This window comes from Silene latifolia, chromosome 7 (genome assembly GCF_048544455.1).
Source record: "Silene latifolia isolate original U9 population chromosome 7, ASM4854445v1, whole genome shotgun sequence".
NCBI classification, from domain to species: domain Eukaryota; kingdom Viridiplantae; phylum Streptophyta; class Magnoliopsida; order Caryophyllales; family Caryophyllaceae; genus Silene; species Silene latifolia.
In genome coordinates this window covers 28,513,208-28,535,550 of record NC_133532.1, presented here as the reverse complement: position 1 = coordinate 28,535,550, position 22,343 = coordinate 28,513,208, and the positions used below count along the sequence as shown (strand labels likewise).

Genomic DNA, 22,343 nt, shown 5'->3' with positions numbered 1-22,343 from the left:
GTTTAAGGAACCTCCTGATTATGCTCATCTTAAGTTTATTGGTTGTCTCTGTTATGCTGCAAAGCATGATGGGGATAAATTTAAGGATAGAGCCATCAGGTCCATATTTCTTGGTTATCCCATGGGCAAGAAAGGGTACAGATTGTTTGCCTTGGATAGTCAGAAAGTTATCTACAGCAGGGATGTGGTGTTCAGAGAAGATTTCTTTCCTTATAAGCACCCGGACAGCACACACTCAACTCCAACTTCCACAAATACTATTTTTCCTTCTACTTCTGACCCTTCTATGGCAGAAGTTGATCATCCCCATCTCACTCATGCTCAAAGTAATGACAGTCACTCCCAAAATATTTCTAATCCTAATGTTGTTCTTCCAAATAGCAATACCACTTCCACTGATACTACTGAGTCTCATCCCAATTTTGTTGTTAACCCAACACGCAAATCCACCAGGACAAGGCAATTCTCCTCCAGACTGGATAATTTTGTTTGCAAGGATTTGCCACCATCACTTTCTATTATTCCCACACCTACTGCTACTCAAACTGCTTTATCTGCTATTCTTCATTTAGAAGGATATTCACAGCATTACCAAGTTGCTTGTTGTAATGTTTTTCAACATTATGAGCCCTCTACCTATGCCCAAGCCAAAGACAATCCTTGTTGGCAAGAGGCTATGCAGAAGGAGCTCACTGCCTTAGAGCAGAACCAAACCTGGGAGTTGACCACCTTACCCCCTGGTAAGAAAGCCATAGGTGCCAAATGGGTATACAAAATTAAATTTAACCCAGATGGCACCATTGAGAGGTACAAGGCCAGGTTAGTGGCCAAGGGATATAGTCAAGTTGAAGGGAAAGACTACAAGAACACTTTCAGTCCAGTGGCCAAATTTACCACTGTTCGATGCATTATTGCTCTTGCTGCAGCCAAAGCATGGCCCTTGTACCAACTTGATATCAACAATGCCTTCTTGCATGGTTTTCTAGATGAAGAAGTCTACATGAGAAAACCAGAGGGATACCTAAAAGGAAGACCTGATGATGTTTGCTTTCTTAAAAGATCCTTGTATGGTCTCAAGCAGGCATCAAGACAATGGAACATTGAGTTGTCAAAATTTCTCATCAAGCATGGGTATATACAAGCCAAATCAGATTATTCTTTGTTTACCAAGAATAAGTCTACTGCTTCCTTTGTTGCCATTGTGGTGTATGTTGATGATCTGTTAGTCACTGGTGATGATCAGATGGAAATTCAGAAAATAAAACAACTTTTACATGAGACATTTACAATTAAGGACCTTGGTCAGTTGAGATACTTTCTTGGCATAGAAGTTGCACGTTCTGACTCAGGAATCCTACTGAACCAAAGGAAGTACATAATTGACATTCTTAAAGATGCCAATATGACAGAGGCTAAGCCAGCTAAGTTTCCTCTTCCCACTGGTCTTAAATCGTCAGCAGCTGAAGGTATAGTTCTTGAAAAGCCTGAGCTCTACAGAAGAATTGTTGGACGGTTATTATATCTCACACTCACCAGGCCTGACATCAGTTACAGTGTTCAATAACTGAGTCAGTTCCTTAAGGAACCCAGACAACCCCACTTTCAAGCAGCTCTTTATTTGATCAGATACTTAAAGGGAACATTGCATTATGGCTTATTTTATTCAGCACGAAATGACCTTGTGCTACAAAGCTATTGTGATGCTGATTGGGGCTCGTGTGCCTACACTGGTAGATCTTTAACAGGTTATTGTGTGTTTCTTGGCACATCTTTGATTTCATGGAAAACTAAAAAACAAGCAACAGTCAGCAAATCCTTTGCTGAGTCTGAATACAGAAGTATGAGTCAGACAACCAGTGAAATTATCTGGATTAATGAATTGTTGAAAGAATTGTATATCATTCTTCCTACACCTATTACATTATACTGTGATAACAAGGCTGCACAGCATATTGCTGAGAACCCCGTCTTTCATGAAAGGACCAAGCACATTAAGTTAGATTGTCATTACATCAGAGAACATATTACATCTGGTTTTATCAAGACTTCCTATGTCTCTACATCTCACCAGCTTGCTGATGTCTTGACAAAAGCTCTTGGGGAACAGCAGCATCACTACCTTATTGCCAAGTTGGGTCTTGTAGATGCTCCACCTGACTCCAACTTGAAGGGGGGGTGTTGACACTGGTACATTCTTACCAGTGACACCAGAAGCAAGGTTCTACTGGTACAAACAGAGCATCAGTCCACTGCATCATCTAGAAGCATCTGATAGCTCCTCCACATCAGCACTGACGATGCAAGGAAAGTTTGTTACAAGTGACAGCCTGTCACCAGTCTGTTACACGAGTTTATTATAGATATTTTTCTCATTGTAAATGGCCCATACTTGTATATAAATAGCACACAATGTATAGTTGTAAGTTAAGCTTTTTGATCAATAATATCACAACATTATTTACTTTTGTTGTTCATCATTTCAGTTGATCAATTGTTTACATTCATCACAAAATCATCATAAATTTACAATTCAATAGGGTTTAAGGCTGAAGTCAGTGAGCAAACTAAACTTTCATATCTCATGTCGGAAGCGTTTTGCTCACATTACCTTTTATTTTGGTAAAACCTTTCTCACTTTAGTCAGTGCATGCGATACTAGTCTTCCTCCCATGTTGTGAAAATAGTAGTTTAGAAAACTACTTTAAAAGGAAACAAGAGACAAGGATGCAAATTAAGTTACGAGTAAAGTAACTTTCCGGATGCAAATTTGTGTACGATGTAAGCCATGTACTATACGCAATGTGCATAAAAAGTAGCCTCTGAGTGCTCCCATGTTTTGAAAAGCTCTCTCAAGAGTTGCACCGCTCCTTCCTATTATAAATTTGTCCATATATATGAATAGCTAATCATAATCTTATCATTTCCATTGACACATAATGTGTAATTGTATAGGTGTATTGGACATAACAAAGGATGGAGGAAGCATCCTTGACGTGTTTGCTGCTTTAGTAATTGAAATAAAGACATGCAATGTTGCTTTGCTTGAATCAAAGGGAAAATCTTATTTCTTTTGTCGCAGGTTTGGTGTTGGGTTACACACGGATGCAATGTTAGATGCAGATTGGGATTCCACGAAGGCTTATATTAGCAAGTTAAGACGCAAAACAGACGAGAGAAGCTTTGAGTATTTTATTGTATATTGTGTGTGTTTGACAGACGATACAACAACGTATTTATAGTACATACAATTCAACCCTAATCACGACTTAAGGAAAACCGAATATTTACCAAGACCGTGTTTTCCTAAATAACAACTACCATAATATGACATACAATATATTTCCATAACACCCCCCCTCAAGTTGGAGCGTGGGAATCAAGAACGCCCAACTTGGACACCAAATATTCGAACTGTCGAACACCAAGAGCTTTTGTAAGCAAGTCAGCGATTTGCTCGGACGTATGAATATACGAAGGACTAATAAGGCCATCACGAATGGCATCCCGGACAAAATGACAATCCACCTCGATATGCTTCGTACGTTCATGAAAAACGGGATTATTCGCAATAGACAAAGCGGACTGACTATCACTATGAAGCACAGCTGGACGCGAGACATCAATATGAAGAAACCGAAATAAACCAAGTAACCACTTTACTTCACATGTGGCAACGGCCATGGCACGGTACTCAGCCTCAGAGGAGGAACGGGAAACTGTTGGCTGCTTCTTTGTTTTCCAAGAAATGGGACAGCCTCCCAAAAACACGAAATAAGCAGTCAACGAACGTCGTGACAAAGGACAACTCGCATAATTCGCATCACAATAGGCTGAGAGCTCCAAATTAGAATCAGCTCGAAACAAAATACCCTGCCCAGGATGACACTTCAAATAGCGTACCACACGGAGCGCCGCATTCCAGTGATCTTGACGAGGCTGTTGCATGAATTGTGACAGAATATGGACAGGATACGACAACTCGGGCCGAGTAATAGTAAGATAAATGAGACGACCAACAAGACGTCGATACTTTTCTGGGTCTTCAAAGTCGGCAGCTTTGGACAATGCGAGACGATGATTATGCTCAATAGGAACACTTTCCGGTTTTCCACCAATAATACCGGTCTCAGATAAAATATCCAGTGCATATTTCCGTTGACAGATAAATATGCCAGAGGAACGACGCGCAACTTCGATGCCCAAGAAATATTTTAATGAGCCAAGATCTTTCATGTGAAAACAAGTACTCAAGTATGACTTAACATTTGCTATAGCCTCACTGTTATTTCCCCCGACCACGAGATCATCCACATATACCAGAATATAAACTTCAAAGTTATCCCTTATATAACAAAATAATGAGTAGTCGGAGAGACATTGGACAAAACCATAAGCAGTGAGAGCAGCAGATAATTTACCAAACCAACAACGAGGAGCCTGACGCAACCCGTATAACGACTTTTTTAACTTACAAACTTTACCTTTCCCAGGAACAGAATAACCTTGAGGAAGGCGTATATACACTTCTTCCTCCAAGTCCCCATGTAAGAAAGCATTATGCACATCCATCTGATGCAATTCCCATTGACGGGCAACAGCAAGAGCGAGAAAAACACGGACAGTTACCATCTTAGCAGTAGGAGCGAAAGTCTCAGAGTAATCAATCCCGGCTTCTTGTCTATTTCCAAGCACGACCAACCTTGCCTTGTATCGTTCAATGGATCCATCAGCCCGCAATTTGACTTTATATACCCATTTATTCCCAATGACCTTTTTATGACTGGGAAAATCAACAACGTCCCAGGTACCATTACGAACCAAAGCATCTACCTCAGCCTGCATAGCCTCACGCCACTTCTCATGCTGCACAGCCTCCCGATAAGACTTGGGCTCAATATTAGTATCAAGACCGGTGAGAAAACAACGATGCGCAATGGAAAACTGTTCATACTTTACATAATGTGCGAGAGGATAGGGCAGACCTGACGACGAAGATGAAAGAGACGCAACATGGGCATTGGACTGTACCTTCGTGGGAGAAACAACACGGGCTGTACCAGTGACATAATCCTCCTCATCATACGGAGACCAAGGAACATGAGGTCGCTTCCCACGACCATACGCATTCTCTTCATTACTCGAGCCGGCTACAACACCTTCACCATTCTCGCCATTACTACCGGACCCCGTGGGCTCACTACCCGGGACAGACCGCTGCTCCACGGGCCCACTGTCCGTGACAGGTTGCTCCACGGCCTCACTGCCCGTAACAGGCTGCTCACTCTCTACCGGCGCATCCGTCGTATTACTAGGCATATCCGTTAATAAGAACTCACCATCGCAGTCCGTATCACTCTCATAAAAAGCAGCTGGCCGTGACTCATGGTCAGGAGACTGAGTATTAGACGCGCCATGAAATGGGAAAACATTCTCATCAAACACTACATCCCGAGAGATAAAAAATTCATGTGTCTCGATATCATATACTTCCCATCCTTTCTTGCCATAAGGATAACCCACAAAAATACAACGACGACTACGCGAGGCAAACTTATCACCGTCTCTACGGGGATGCTTGACAAAACACAAACAACCAATTACACGAATATTGTCATAAACCGGTGGTTTTCCAAATAGCATTTCAAAAGGAGTCTTCCCATAAAGCAAGACAGACGGTGTGCGATTTATTAAATACCCAGCTGCTAAAATACATTCACCCCAAAACCGTGTAGAGAGACCCGACTGAAAACGCAATGCCCTCGCAACATTCAAAATATGACGATGTTTTCTCCCGACCCGACCATTTTGTTGCGAGGTGCCAACACAAGTAGTTTGAAATACAATTCCATTTTCAGCAAAATACGATTTTAAGCATGTAAACTCTGTGTCGTTGTCTGTACGAACAATTTTAACATTAACCTCAAATTGACGCCTTACCATAGCAATGAAATTCTTTAATAATTGAGAGACCTCATCTTTAGTTTTCACCAAATAAACCCAAACAGCACGTGAGTAATCATCGACTATGGTTAAAAAATAACGACTACCACAAGACGAAGGCGTACGATAATCGCCCCACAAATCACAATGAACCAATTCAAAAATGCGAGCTGCTTTATTATCACTGATGACAAATTTTTCCCGTGTTTGTTTAGCACGAAAACAAATATCACAAAGAATAGAAGTATGACTAATATTTTTACGATTAATAAATGGCAAATACTGTGCTATCTTCTTCGAAGGATGACCCAATCGACGATGCCAAACTGCAACCGCATCGTCCATCTTTTTCGACCCACAAGCCTGACCAGTCACGCCGTGAAGAAGGTACAGTCTCCCATGTTGCTCACTCACACCAATCGTCGTCATCGATACGCGGTCCTGAATAACACAAGATGAATTTGTAAATTGAACAATACAATCAAGGTCAATACTTAACTGGTAGACAGATACAAGATTACACGTAAAATCCGGCACATAGAGCACATTATGCAACCGGAGTTTGCCGCCTAAGTCAACCTGCCCTTCCTCATTCGATGTCGATAATTTTCCATTAGGCAAAGTGACATTACAGGGAGGTATTTTACGTATGTGACTCAATAATTCGCGACATCCCGTCATATGATGGGTAGCACCCGAATCTAACAACCAAAGTGCGGGATTATGTATCTTACCAGACATCCGGGCATTGGAACTAGAAGACGTGGAACCTTTGACATTGTTAACATACGCGTCCCACTTCTCCTTTGGGACACTTACATACTGCTGCTCTCCACGGGGGTTGTCCGTATTCTCGTCACCTGCATTAGCATTATTCGCGGAACCACGCCCATAACCTCTACCACGACCGCATCCACCACCACGACCTCCACCATAATTACCACTATAATTCGACCGATCTCTCTCCTTCCAATCTTTGGGATAGCCAATGATATCAAAGCACTGTGCCCTCACATGTCCCCATCGATTGCATTTATCACACTTGGGTCGTGTATAACCATCAGTACGAGAAGCTCAATCATTACGAGAATCAGAATGCACATTATGGGCAGTGGTAGCATTGAAACCGACTGGGTCAGACCGACTCTCACTACGAACGCCTGAACTGGTACCAACATCGTCACCTCGCACACCCTCCTCTTGAACAATGGAGGCATAGGCTCGATTAAGAGAGGGCAGAGGTTCCTGTATTAAGAGATTAGAGCGTACTGTAGCATACTGTGACACGAGACCCAGCAAAAATTCGTGCACCTTACCTTCATCACGTTTCTTGTCCAACTTTTTATTAATATCACACTTACAACCACGGCACTCACATACGGGATTACGATCATATTTATCGAGTTCATCCCATAGACGTTTAAGACGACCATAATATTCAGACACAAGTTCTTTCTCACCTTGCTTACACGACGATATGGAACCCTTGACACGGTGAAGCTTGGGTCCATTACCTACGCTGAACCGCTGCTCGATGTCGTCCCACAACACCTTAGCTTCATCAACATACGTGATTGTGGAACCCAAGTCCGGTTCAATGACATTAAAAATCCAATTGACAACCATCGCGTTCACCATATACCAATCTTCGAGTTCGTCTGACTTGTCATCGGGTTTCGTGATTGAGCCATCAATAAAACCCGTCTTCTTCCTAGCGCGTAGAGCACCACGAAACTTGACTTACCACTCGTCATAATTATCACCATTGAGCACAACTTGAATGACTTTATCCCCTAGTTTATCACTAGTTGACAGGAAATACGGACTGATTGATTTAGATTTCTTGGCTTCTCCATCTTTCGTCATGACAACAGACGCAAGACACCAAACAAAGAGAAAAAAAACGGCTCTGATTACCAAGTTAAGACGCAAAACAGACGAGAGAAGCTTTGAGTATTTTATTGTATATTGTGTGTGTTTGACAGACGATACAACAACGTATTTATAGTACATACAATTCAACCCTAATCACGACTTAAGGAAACTCGAATATTTACCAAGACCGTGTTTTCCTAAATAACAACTACCATAATATGACATACAATATATTTCCATAACATAGCACGATGTTTAGTCATCTATCCAATATTTTTGAAATGAGTTTGAAAATAGAGTATTTAGCCTTTTTCTTTATGATATTTTTTCATGATGTATTGCGGAAAATGGATATTCATTTTTGGATGTTGTAATGAACATATGTGTTTTCGAGGATCAATTAATGATTATTCTTTGGATCTCTCTTCTATGTCCAAATAATATTTGTAGCAGTTCAAAAGGTAGAACAAATATAAGTGTAACTTTATGCTAAAGCAAGTGTTGCATCGACCTTAGGTAAGAATAGTGTTACTTTTAATAAAAGTTGGGAACGTTGCATTGGAATCAAAATAGTGTTGCCTTTATGTTTCATTTGGAAAAAAAATGTTGCTATATGTAGAAATAAGTGTTGCCAAATTATGAAGGGAAGGAGAAAAATGTTGCATTTATAAATTTAAAATGTTGCAATAGCTTCTCAAAATAAGTGTTGCATAAAGGAAATAGGTGCAACATTTTTAAAAATGTTGCATTTAAGTAAGAAATGTTGAAAAAAATGTTGCATGAGGCTATTGCAACGAGACTTTAAGCAGCATAATTAGAAATGTTGCCTAAATCATAAAGCAACATTTTAGAGGGAATATGCAACATATTAGAGGTATTGTAATAGAGCCATTTTGTAGTAGTGCGATCATTTGTTTGCGTAAGGTATGTTGGTTACGAGGACGTAACATTTTCTTCTTTTAAATAATTGTTGTGAGGCGATAAAATAACTTACCACAAATAATTTGCGCAAGATGAAATATCCTCCTTAGGGTTGTCTAACAAGCTCTCCTCACAATTATGTATGAGTTTTTGAAGTAGAATAATTATGATGGTAAGGCATAGGGTAGGTATTTATATTAATTGGTAGGTGGAGATGGAAGATTCTAGGAAGATGCTATTAATATTAAACTAATGAAAATATCTAGTGTATAGATAACACACAAACCACATATCACCTACCCCGTATACACGGTCCAACCGTGTACTACACGGTCCAATCGTGTACTACACGGTCCAACCCAGGCGTGTCCAATCACGGTCCATCACCCAAGTCCGTCTTATTTGTTTAGTTTGTTTTTCTTTTCTTTTTACGACGACAACTTATTATTTTATTCACATCTTATAAATTATAAATTATAAATTATTCTTATATTAAAAATGCGGAGTATTACAGTCTTCCGGCCCTCCTTAAGAAGAACTTTGTCTCGAAGTTCATCACACATCACTACCCGAATTAAGCAATTAAATGATAACCGACACACACTTAGTTAAATTGCATATAAAAATAGTGGTTGGAAGAAAAGAGTGTTGGACCGTGATTGGACACAGCTGGGTTGGACCGTGTAGCACACGGTTGGACCGTGTATACAGGGGAAGTGATATGTAGTTTGTGTGTTATCTATACACTAGATATTTTCATTAGTTTAATATTAAAAGCATCTTCCTAGAATCTTCCATCTCCACCTACCAATTAATATAAATACCTACCTTATGCCTTACCATCATAATTATTCTACTTCAAAAACTCATACATAATTGTGAGGAGAGCTTGTTAGACAACCCTAAGCAGGATTTTTCATCTTTTTTTTTTGGTAAGATATGAGTATATTATATATATGATCAAAAGAATATCCAAATAATTACATCAAAAGATACCACAAAGACATATGCCTAAGGCTAAGCATACATCAGAAATCCAAGCTCAACAGTATTAACAACACAAGCTAGGGCCTTCTATAAACCCCATCTACTCATCCAAAGCTGCTCCTTTCCCGTAACAGGTAACTTGATGACTGCTTTGAGCCTGCTCCTCGTATCAGTTTTGATCCTTTCTGCAATTGTTTCTGGTCTGAGCAAAACCCCATTGACTCTTGCCTTATTTCTCTGCATCCAGACATAGTAGTAGCAAGCATTCAGAATCAGGATATATGCCTTCCACATCATACTAGAGCCTTTCTTCCTGTGATAACCCTCTATAGCATACTGAGTATGAATTTTACAGTCAGTCCACTCCTCTATAATGCCCAAAATCCGTCTGCTATACTTTCACCTAAAGAACAGGTGCTCAAGAGTTTCAGATTCACTCCCACAGATGCAGCATCTATCATCATTGCGGCACCCAATGCTACAAAGTTTAACCATGGTATTAACACCCTTGTGCATCACCAGCCATAAAATCAGAGAATGTCGAGGAATATTCCAAGAATTCCAAACTGCTCTTGTCCATCCCTCATTTGCATGCTTATATCTTAACCAGTTGTAACCCTTCTTCACATAATACCCTTTATCATCAACAGCCCAATTATTGTTTTGATCATAAGCATTCTCCAGTAGCTCCTTAACCTTACAGATGCTTTTCCAAGTCCAGGTAGCATCCTCAGGTGGAGAATAAGAATGCCAGTCTTGATTTTTGAGATAAACCTGGTTAATCCATTTGATCCATAGCCTGTCAGCTTTGCCATAGTGTAGATAACCAGTATCTGTCGAGTCTCCAATAAACACCCGATGATTATCGGACTACAACATGCTTAGGAATCACGGCGTTTGATCGACAGTTTGTGTACAACTATACGTCGGAAAACTTAAAACGATTTCGAAAATAAAACATTTCAAAACTTTTCAAAATTACCTGGAGTGTTTAATGCATGACGACGGGGTCGCAATGACACTAACTAGAGTCAAAACCGACACCGGAGCAAAAACCGACTCAAAATTCAAATCCAGACTCCAACAACGAGTCAAACCGAGTCAAACAAAAAAAAAAACTATTCAAATGCTTCCATGTTAAGATTTCCCGGAATCACACATGGTCAAGTACAAATCAAGTTCTTCCAAATCCTAGGATAGAACAAATCATGATTTCCTCGTGTGATAGTGACAAGACACCTCGAAGACGTGCGACATGGCTCGTGCCTCTTTGAGCAGCCCATGCGGCCACGTCGCTCAAAACTCACACACCCACCCATTTTCCTATAAATACCCCTCAAATGCCACCATTTGAGAGTTTTTGGTCGGTCGCTTTCTTAGCTTAGATTTCGGTTACTTGTCGTTAGGAGTACCTAGACCAAAACAATATTTATAATCTTCACAAACAACTCTACTATTAGTAAAGAGGTAAGTAAAAGTCGGATCCCAAGGGATGGGTATTGATGTAGGATTTTCGATTGCAAGTAGTGGTGTCTAAGGGTGTCACAATTTGGGTTGAGATAAGAAGACCACTAAACTAAATAACAATAAAAGTAAACAAGCAAGATGATTAAAAAGAGGTGTAAACAATTGATTAAAAGCACTAGGGTGTCATGGGTTCATAGGGGATTCATGAGATTTGATCATACAAACATGTTTTCAACTAGATGCAAGCAATTATTGTTGTGATGGGATCGAGTTAGTGTATATCTTACAATCCCTAGGATGGTTTGGGTCCCGGAGCCGAATCGATTAGATTGTACAACACTTACAAGTCGACTTAATCCTCCCTATCCAACAATATGCATGGTCTAATCAGACTCGAGTTGGTTTATGTCTTACAAGTCTCATTGAAAAGATAAGTGATGGATAAAAAATGCAAGGATTCATAGGCTCGCATTTCATCAAACATAACATGTGCATAAGTTGAAATTACAACAAGCAAGCAAATTAATTATGAAAGCATATTAGATTAAGCATGAATCAATCCCCATGTTGGTTTCCCCTAATTCCCCATTAACCCTGGTTAAGGAAACTACTCACTCATTATCAAGTTTAACATGTTAACAAGGTTGTCAATCATATCAACAAAGCAAAACATGATGAATAAGTAAAGATGATTAACAATAATTAAAAAGAGATTAAGTGAATTATACCTAATGATGATTCCAAAATAATAAGCAAAGAATAATAGAAGTACTTGATGAATGATTGGAAGGTGGTCAATCCTCCAAAAAAACCCAAATAATCTTCAATTACGCAAAATAAAGGATGAACAATAGAGAACTTAAGGAAATGAGATTTGTATTAATACTTGATTAAACGTTGATTACAAGATTAAAGAGAGATTAAAATAATATAAACTACACTAAAGATTGATAAGAAGAACATGCTAATCTAATTAGTATAATGGGGTATTTATAGTGGGGATTAGGTGCACAAATTAGGGTTACTAAGGGCTTAAATGGCGATTAAGTCCTTAAGAAAAGTTGAGGAAATGCTCCTCTCGAAGAAAGATGCGAGTCTCCTTTTTGCTAGTCTTTCGAAAATATGCGCATCCCGAGTAGAACAAGAAGAAGCCGGGTTGTACTGGAGAACAATCCGAGCGTCCAAAAGTTCGGGACGAGCGGATAGTGCAAGCGGTGGACGAGCGGCCAGGCAGGTGGGACGCTCGGATTGTGGAGCTCTTGGACGAGCGTCCCGATGCTGGGACGAGCGGATTCCAGTCCAGTGAGCTTTTTCTTCTTTCCTTCTTTCCTTCTTCTAACAATCCTCCGGGATCTTGTTGGAGATGCAAGGATCTTCTTCATCATTGCCCATCTACTACATTATTTAGAAAGGCCTTCTAGTCTTGTCTTCACTTTGATGCTTGGTCATTAGATTCGATCAATTTAGCTCTATTTTGCCATGAAAATGCAAGGTTTGCACTCCTCTCCTACCAAGGAAACAAAACCTCAAAGAATATGCAAAACAAAGGACTAAAGATAGTAAATGACCCAAATATGCACTAAAAAGCATAGGAACGAGGCTAATTCGGGGACTAAATATGCTCAAATATTGGTCACATCAAATAGCCTCAAACCGAACCTTTACTCGTCCCGAGTAAAGAGGTGAAAAAACTAGGACCCTTATTTAAACTAACCTACTAATATAGCCGATATGAGATAATTAGCGGGTCTCACTTCGCCCCTTCAACTCACAACAAGACAACCATGAGGTAGGATGCCTTCTTGCAAGGCAAGGTGGGTCTTGCCAAAATGGCGACACATCCAATCATTACAGCACACAAAATCAAGTAATGAATGCATCTACAAAAGGAATAGCCACTTTCCTCATCTAAGTGGCGAAAATTACTAAAGGGGAAGCAATTCAAGGGTACACACTCCTTCATAGATATGGTTTATTCAAACTACTAAGCCTAGAAGGATACCAATAAATCACCTCCAAATTGTGTCAAGCTAGGGTACCTTTGTCCTCAATCGTTAAATGCTTTTGTCAAGAGTACACTCCCTATGGTGTTAGAAACACTGGAGGATCGCGGAATTCCCCCTCTTGCCTAGACAAGAAGAAGGGTCGTCCCCTCTCTACCATGCACAAAAATGGATATGATGGATAAAGGGATCAATAGGATTTGAGTTTCATTTGCGAGTTTGCTTTTGTTGTTGTTTTCCCCCCAATTTCTTGTGGCATATAACATTTGAGAACACTTTCTTGTTGCCATTTCTTTTGATGTTTGGCATTTCAACACTTGACAATTTCAACTTTTTCTTGCATTTCTTTTGAACATTTTCAAAGTCACCCCAATTAGTAACGAGGGTGCTTATATTTGAAGCATAGGAGTTTTCATTTTTGTTACTCCTCTTTTCTTTTGATGCAATTGCAAACTTTTTCTTTTCTTTTCATTTCTTGAACTCAAATTTTGAACAATTTTTGTGCCCATTCCCTTTTTGATGACAAAATGTGGTAGAGCATGGATGATAGATGGTTGCATGGTTTCAAGGGTCACCTTAGAATAAACGGTAGCCAAGGAGTTATCACACCACAAGGTACTCTTGACTAGGCCTTAATCTATGGGTCAAAGGATACTAGCATGACACATCCTAGGGTGTTTTACAAGTATTCTAATAAGCAAAGTCTTAAGAAGAAAAAGCATCTACTAGGGCCTATGTACACTTGTCAAGCTTCCCAAATAGACGGTTTCGCAAAATTGTTCTAACATGCAAACTATATGCCATGATGCAACTAACATTTATACAACCTAATGCATATGCTTCTACCAACTAGTATGCCAAATAATCTAAATGCAAGTCCTAGATTCACATTGCTTATACCGCATCAATCAAAATAAATCCACATAGTCATTAACATAAAGAGGAAAAAGGAGATTGGAAAGATCATACCATGCGGTCTTCAATATCATCATGTCTCGGATGTGGCGTAGTCGATCAATGTGAAAAAGGATGAACAAACACAATATATACAAAACAATATGTATACTAGACTACACTACAAGGGAAATGAACTTGTTTTTGGATTTTCAATTTTTCAATTTTTTTTGTTTTTTCGAATTTTTTTTGATTTTTTTGGATTTTGTATAAAAGTCAAGTTAGAATTTCCCATCCCCACACTAGTATGGGCGTTGTCCCCAATGGCCAATACGATAGGAAATTATGCAATGAAAATGCATGATTTTTAAACTAAATGCAAACTACACTAAACTACACTACATGATGCATGTTTTTTTGTTATGGCGGAGAGTATAATTTAGATTAGCTCCCAATGCATATGCATGGACTTCCCCAAACCAAAATAGACATTATTTCTAATGTCAAGAACTTCGGGAGAGTTCATGCACATAGAATGCAATGCATGAAACTAAAAATTGTCATTTTGGATTTTTCAAGTCGGGAACAATAAAAATGAACACCTTAATGATGCCAAGGTGCTAGTCCTCCAATGTTGCTAGGACTCCTCAAAATGATCAAGATAAAATAAAAACAAGAGAAGTAGACAAACCATAAGAGAGGTGTAAGAATGTAGGAGTCTCCAAAAGTTTGCTAGTCCTCACCCATCGTATCATCATTATCATCATCTTCCTCGCTTGAGGCATCATCAACCTCCATAAATGTGGAATCATGTCCACTCTCACTTTAACTTCCTTGTTCTTCCTCACTTTCTTCTTCTTCTTGAACTTATTCTTCTTCTCCTTCTTGGTCACCACTCTCATCAACAACCATTTCCTCTCTACCCGGTCTACCACCACTAGAAGTGCTAGGAAAGAATACTTCCCTATCTTCCAACTAGGCAAAGGACAAGATGGATCAAGAAGTCCTTGCCTAGCTAGATGTAGAAGGGGCGGATATTGGGCCTGGTAAGCATTAACTCTATCATTGTAAGCTTGTTTATGCATTTCCCTCATGAGTAGAGTCAAGTAATCATTTCCCGCCTTGGCATATTTGGGGTTGAACTCGTGGTACTGAAATGGGTAAGGTGGGGTGATAATGGAGGAGGAGGGCTCGGCAATTTTGTCCCCTTGGTGTTGATTGATGTACTCGGTCTCTTCGGAGAATGGGAGAAGGTAGTTCGGTCGGTGAACATTTAATCGGCAAATTTTGCTAGGCAAAGTGAAGGATCTAGCTTCATTTGTCAACCACCCAAACTTGTTGTCAAGAGTATCGTTCTTGACCCACTTAAACTTTAGAATCATGGTGGGCAAATCGATAAGATGGCCACCTTTTACCGGTGCATAAGTGTTGTTCTTGTTGAAATCCCGGTTAAAATGCTTAGCCAAATAGGTAACTAATCCTCCATTGGCAATAAAGGCCGTGCCTTCTTTGCCACAATCAACATTAAGCCATCGATCAACCAAAAGTCGTAGAGCATTGTATGGCTTCGTAAATTCTCTCCCAATGTTCAAAGCCGACTCAAGAAGAATAAAATCGAGTTTGGTAAGATGATTTGTGCCATTTTTAGCAATCAAAGTATTCCCAATGACCTTATGCCATACTCTAATGCCCGGATGGTGGACTAAGAGAGCACGACAATCATGAAAATGTGTGAATTTCCTTCCGGAAATTGCCATCCAAAGAGGAGCGGAGTCATACTTGGTAGGCATCTTTGTAAATTTTGCACTATCACTAAGGCCAAATATCTTACCTAATTCGTCATAAGATAAGCATCTATCAACATTTTCAAGACGAAACTCAATAATGGTTCGGATCTCCACCTTTGTGACTTTTCAAGAGCTCAAAAACTCTAAGGTGAGGGAGGAGTATGTCAATTCTTGCATTGTAAACAATTTACTCAACCCCATAGACTCGAAAAAGGTCTTAGTTTGTTCAAGGACACCCAACTTTGACAATGCATCTTCACAAATAAACTTAGTAGGCATTATGGTTTTCTTAGCAAAGAGAATGAATTTCTCCCTATGGGAGTCGGAAGTGAAAATTACCTCCGGATAATTGGATAATTGTTCAATGACCGGAATTGAAGAAGTAGTAGCTTCCATAGGGGGATTTTGTTCTTGAACCTCCAACCTTGCCTCATGGACTACCAATGCCTTTGATGTTTGCTTATCGAGAAGGGCTTGTTGCCTCTTAGAAAGGGTCTTCTTTTGGGGTGCCTTGTTTCCACCTTTTATTCTTGCCATACTCCTTTGCTTAATTACACCAATGAAAGATTGAAATCTTCAATTTCTAGTAATGCCCAAATCGATTTAGGATGAATGCATGTTGCTTTGTATCCTAAAAATCGACTCAAAACTTGAAGATTTTAATGTTTGAATCACTTGTTGTTAGGAGTGATTAATTTTTGTTGTGAGGAAGTTTGGATTTGATTTGGTTGAGGGAATTTGTTTTTGTTGATGGAGAGGATGAGGGTTTTGGGGTTTGGGTAGTGTTTGTGTTTTTAAAGAATGAAAATGAATGGGAAAGGAGGGTTTAAAGAAAACGTTAGTTTTGAATTCGCAGAGGGAGACGAGCGGACCAGGGGTCGGGACGCTCGGATTCTTCAGAAAATGGATTCAGGAAATGACGCCACAGGACGAGCGGACCGCAAGAAAGACGAGCGTCTTTTGCTTAGGACGCTCGGATTCCTTTCCAGGGAGAAACCCCAGAATTTGGCAGCAAAAAGACGAGCGTCTTTCTTGATGGACGACCGTGCAGACTGAGACGAGCGTCTTTCTGGCTGGGACGCTCGGACTAACAGTCAGACCCAAATTTTAATTTCTGCAGTTTCACCAGACGAGCGTCTGATGCCTTGGACGCTCGGGTTTCTTCAGGATGAGCGGATTATCCCTCAGGCCGCTCGGATTCTTCCTTGACCACACGGATTCAGGTCCATCCGTGGGTGCTTCGTAACCCGTGTCATTTCATTCTTCAATTCTTGTGTTCTTCATTGTAGGGGCACTACAAAGGCATGAATAGCCTAGGCGATTGCTATCCCCACACTAAGTCAAAGCACTACACATCAATAAATTCATAATTCCCTCCCTCACTTGTCTCAAAATGATGAATTTCTTGATCAAGGCACAAAAATGTAAATCCAAAAATGACAAAAATGCAATAGAATAATTGAAATGCAAGTTAGGGAGTTAGAATATTTACAAATGGTGGTTTAGGGAGGACTCCACCAAACTCTCATCCAATGTGAGATGTCAAGGGGGCATGTTCAAGGTGTTGTTGATGTTACTCAACACCTTGAAGAAGTAGTCGAAAGCTTACTCATTATCATGATAAAGATCCTCAATAGATCTTTGCACTTGTTGTTCTCCATGATGGCCTTGGGTCATAGCATTACCAATATAGGGATTGAATATCCCTTCAAACTCATCATCCCATAGATCGCATACTTCGTCTACTTGCTCACTAAAAAAGTCTTGAGTTGATAAAGACAACTCTCCTTCTTTCTTGTCTTGGCCAATGAGGCCTTCTTCTTTACTTGTCATGGGTGAGCTTTTCAAGCTCTCATTGTTGCAATTTCCTTGCTCTTTTGATGGGGCATCATCCACTTTCTTTCTCCATTAAAATTCCAACTTCTTCCTATCATCTTTCCGGCTATAGTGATCAACCATAAAACATAGCTCATGCAATCGGGGAGCTCTCATAGTCTTGTCAAGATTGAAAGTGGTGGTTTCATCTCCCACCTCGGGGGTGAGCTCTCCATGCTTCACATCGATCACCGCTCCCGCAGTGTGCAAGAAAGGTCTTCCTAAGATAATAGGAATGTTGGAGTCTTCTTCCATGTCAACAATAACGAAATCCACCGGGATGAAGAATTTTCCAATTCTCACGGGAACATCTTCCCATACCCCTAAAGGTGTCTTTGTTGATCTATCCGCCATTTGAAGCGTGATGTTGGTGCATTTGAGTTCTCCCATTCCTAGCCTCTTGCTAACCGAATATGGCATGACACTAACACTTGCCCCAAGGTCACATAAAGCTTTGTTGATTGTAGTGTCACCAATAGTGCATGGAATGGAGAAGCTTCCCGGATCCTTGAGCTTTGGAGGTGAACTCCCTTGAAGGATGGCACGACTCACCTTAGTGAAGGCAATCATCTCAAGCTTCCGGATTGATTTATTCTTTGTAAGGATGTCCTTCATGTACTTTGCATAGGCCGGAACGTGATTGATCAATTCCGTGAAAGGAATCGAGACTTCTAAATTCTTCACAATTTCCATGAATTTTCCAAGTTGGTCATCAAACTTAGGCTTAGCTTGACGACTCGGGAATGGAAGTCTAATCACAATGGGCTCCTTCTCTTTGGCCTTTTCTTCATTTTTCTTTGAAACTTCTTGATTGGTGGGTTCTTCTTCCCTAGAGTTTTGCACAACTCTTTCCTTGTCACTAGCCTCCACAACTTCATCCTTAACTTGCTTCCTTGGCCCTTCATATCTTGTACCACTCCTCAAGTGGATGGCACTAACCGTTTCATGTCTTGGGGGATTACTTTGAGGTGGTAATTGCCCCTTTTCTTTTTGAGAGTTTGAAGATGCTAGTTGGGTCATTTGAGTTTCCAACATTTTTGTGTGGGCTAGGATGTTGTTGATGGTGATGTCTTTTGCTTGGCTATCTTTTTGCATTTGAGTGAAAAATTCTTGTTGATTCTTTTGCATTTGGAGGACCGCTTTTTGAAAATCAAAACCTTGGTCATTTTGTTGATTGTATGGAGTTTGATTTTGGTAACCTTGGTTTTGGTTGTAAAAGGGTCTTTGATTTTGGTTTCTCATTGGAGGTGGGGTGTATGTTGGTTTAGGGTTTTGAACATTTTGGCTTTTGTATGAGAGATTTGGATGGAATTTGGTGTTTTCATTATAATAGTTGGAATAAGGGGTACCACTTTTGTATGCTTGAAGATCATTCACTTGCTCACTTGTTCCCCTACATTCACTTTGGTCATGTCCCAAAGTTCCACAATTCTCACATATTCCATTTGGAATCGATGAAGATTCTACCATGGCATTAACATGTTGCTTTGGTGATTTTGAGGCTTCTTCAAGCTTAGCCATAGCCTTTTCAAACTTCAAGTTGATGGTATCAATATGAACACTACGTTGAGCACCCAATTGAGTAATAGAGTCCACTTCATGCTTTCCTCCTCTAGTAGCATTGCGAGGTCTACTATATTGTGAGTTATGGACCGCCATTTCCTCAATCTTATTCCAAGTTTGATTATCGTCAACTTCGGTGAACATACCATTTGATCCCATGTTGAGAATGTTTCGGGAGTCTTCATAAAGACCATTCCAAAATTGTTGTACCAAGAACCACTCGCTAAGTCCATGATGAGGACATGAGCGACAAGTTCCTTTGAATCGCTCCCAAGCTTCATACAAAGATTCTTCGTCCCTTTGCTTAAAACCCGTGATTTGAGCTCTTAGCATGTTAGTGTTTTCCAGAGGGTAGAACTTTTTGTAGAAAGCTAGAGCCAACTTCTTCCAAGAGTCAATGCCAAGAGTAGCCTTATCAAGGCTCTTCAACCATTTTTTCGCGGTACCAATTAGAGAAAAAGGAAATAAAACCCATCGAATTTGGTCTTGAGTCACTCCGGTTTGTGAAATCGCATCACAATAGTCGCGAAAAGTCTCCATGTGAAAATGAGGGTCTTCACTAGGCATCCCCCCAAATTGGCTTCTTTCGACTAATTGGATAAATGCGGATTTTGCAATAAAATTTCCGGTTAAATGTTGTGGTGTGGGAGTACCATTGGGTAGGTTCTCCTCGGTTGGTACGAAATGTGATGAAAACTTAGGCATCGTGGGTTGATTGTGTGGTTGATTTCGTGTTGGATTCTCCTTACCTTCTCTTGCAAAAGGGTTGATGAACTCAATAGTATTTCGTTGAATATCTACAACCTCACCAATACCTCTCAAAGTATTTCTAACAAGTCTTCTATTGGTTGTCAAAGTCCTTTCAATTTCGTGATCAATGGGTAACAAGTTACCTTGTGATCTTCTAGACATACAAAATATCAAACAACTCGAAAACAATTAGAATAAACCTTGAGGAGTTTTACTTCCCCAAGGCAAAGAAAGACACAACTAATAGCAATCAAAGATAATCAAATCAAGTTAACACCGTCCCCGGCAACGGCGCCATTTTTTGGTCGGTCGCTTTCTTAGCTTAGATTTTGGTTACTTGTCGTTAGGAGTACCTAGACCAAAACAATATTTATAATCTTCACAAACAACTCTACTATTAGTAAAGAGGTAAGTAAAGGTCGGATCCAAAGGGACGGGTATTGATGTAGGATATTCGATTGCAAGTAGTGGTGTCTATGGGTGTCACAATTTGGGTTGAGATAAGAAGATCACTAAACTAAATAACAATAAAAGTAAACAAGCAAGATGATTAAAAAGAGGTGTAAAAAATTGATTAAAAGCACTAGGGTGTCATGGGTTCATAGGGGATTCATGGGATTTGATCATACAAACATGTTTTCAACTAGATGCAAGCAATTATTGTTGTGATGGGATCGAGTTAGTGTATATCTTACAATTCCTAGGAAGGTTTGGGTCCCGGAGCCGAATCGATTAGATTGTACAACACCTACAAGTCGACTTAATCCTCCATATCCAACAATATGCATGGTCTAATGAGACTCGAGTTGGTTTATGTCTTACAAGTCTCATTGAAAAGATAAGTGATGGGTAAAAAATGCAAGGATTCATAGGCTCGCATTTCATCAAACATAACATGTGCATAAGTTGAAATTACAATAAGCAAGCAAATTAATTATGAAAGCATATTAGATTAAGCATGAATCAATTCCCATGTTGGTTTCCCCTAATTCCCCATTAACCCTAGTTAAAGAAACTACTCACTCGTTATCATGTTTAACATGTTAATAAGGTTGTCAATCATATCAACAAAGCAAAACATGATGAATAAGTAAAGATGATTAACAATAATTAAAAAGGGATTAAGAGAATTATACCTAATGATGATTCCAAAATAATAAGCAAAGAATAATAGAAGTACTTGATGAATGATTGGAAGGTTGTCAATCCTCCAAATTGTTGGAATATGTGTCCTCCGACAATAATGCGATCACAACTGTTGATCATGAGGATCACATGTTTAAATCTCGTTTTAAGAATACACGTGGGATGTAATAATATTTACAGTCAACTGGTCCACACATATCGGTAATGATTGGCTGACTAGAGTTTGACATTACTGTCGTGCGACGGTGGTGATCAGTTGATCCCCTTAGGTCATACCTATAGGGAAATACTCTTAATTGATTATTTAATTAATCGTATGCCGATACGAGTTAATTAAATTGCTTAAAATTGACGGACGATTTTGGAAGTAATATTTACGTGTCTCATTGTAATTTGATACGGTCTAAGTAATCGAATTGTTTTATTACTTAGATGAAATTATTGTTTAAGGAAACAATTGCATTTGAATGAATAAATTATTATAAATACAAGATGTTGTGATTTATAATTGGTAAAATATTTTGGTACAAGTAATTATGAATTACTAAGTCGATTTTGTATATGACGTATTTTTATCAATGCGTTGATTTTTAATATGTTAAAAATACATAACAATTTTATGTGACATGTGACATGTGTGACAAATTGACAAAGATAAAATGGAATCCATTTTATCCCATGTAGACCGAAATATTGGAGGGAGTTGGGTGTTTAAATTATGTTTAATTATTGAGTGGAAACAACATGATTACACTTTAAACACATAGCCTTGCATGCCTATTTCTTGATTAGAGAATTGAGCCCATGCATTGGCTCCCCAATCCCTCCTCCCACCGGTTTCCTAAGACCATTTAGAGAGTTTTTACTCTCTAATTTTTCATTCATACTACACAATAATTTTTCTAGTGTAAGAAAAATAAATTCCTCTCTACATCTTATGAGAAATTAGAGAGATAAAACTTCCAAAATTCTTTTCTCTATACCGAAATAATGGAGACCAATATAAATATTTTGGGTCAATTTTTAGTATGATTAATATTATTACTAGATCTAAATAATATTAGTTATTATGAGTTTTCCTTGGGTATATGCTTTTGGGAGAGATTCTATACTTGAATCTTGTTCGTCCATTATT

General features: G+C 39.3%; 1 non-coding gene across 1 annotated transcript; it reads left to right on the top strand.

Annotated features, from left to right (window-relative positions):
- Positions 1–19,538: 19,538 nt before the first annotated feature.
- Positions 19,539–19,645, top strand: LOC141593677 (small nucleolar RNA R71). The gene has a single exon (XR_012521748.1). It is a non-coding gene; the product is annotated as a small nucleolar RNA R71 (small nucleolar RNA).
- Positions 19,646–22,343: the final 2,698 nt, after the last annotated feature.